Here is a 506-nt window from a genome sequence, read left to right on the forward strand (position 1 = left end):
ATTTCTACCAAAAAATTTAAAAAGAAAAAAAAAAAAGGAAAAAAAAAAAAAAACAAGCACCAGAAGCAAGCCGGCAAAATCTGAAGCTAACTTTCCAGACACATGGAGGTTAAACTGAATTAACAGAATGGTCCAGCACTTTTGTTTTTGAGCTCACTAAGGAGAAACTGTTTAACTTGGGCAAAGAACCGATGGCTGACCTGCGGGAGTGCAGGTGGGCATATATGAATGTAAGACTGAAATCACCAGCGAAAGGGAGAAGTCCAAAGTGCTGGCCACAGCCTTATTTGATAAAGGGGCAGGCCCTCTAATTAAAGAAAAATTTTAAATAAAAGTAGACACCACTGAACAAGGAATGTACTGAAACGACTTCCTTAGGGATAGAGCTAAGGGAAAAAATAACTTGCACTAAAATACATTTAAATACTTGATTCCATGAGTCAGTTTATTGTAGTTTTTGATTTCTGTAAAATAAGAGAACCTTTTTGTATTTATTATTGAATAAG

This window comes from Fulmarus glacialis, unplaced genomic scaffold, assembly GCF_000690835.1.
Source record: "Fulmarus glacialis isolate BGI_N327 unplaced genomic scaffold, ASM69083v1 scaffold28027, whole genome shotgun sequence".
NCBI classification, from domain to species: domain Eukaryota; kingdom Metazoa; phylum Chordata; class Aves; order Procellariiformes; family Procellariidae; genus Fulmarus; species Fulmarus glacialis.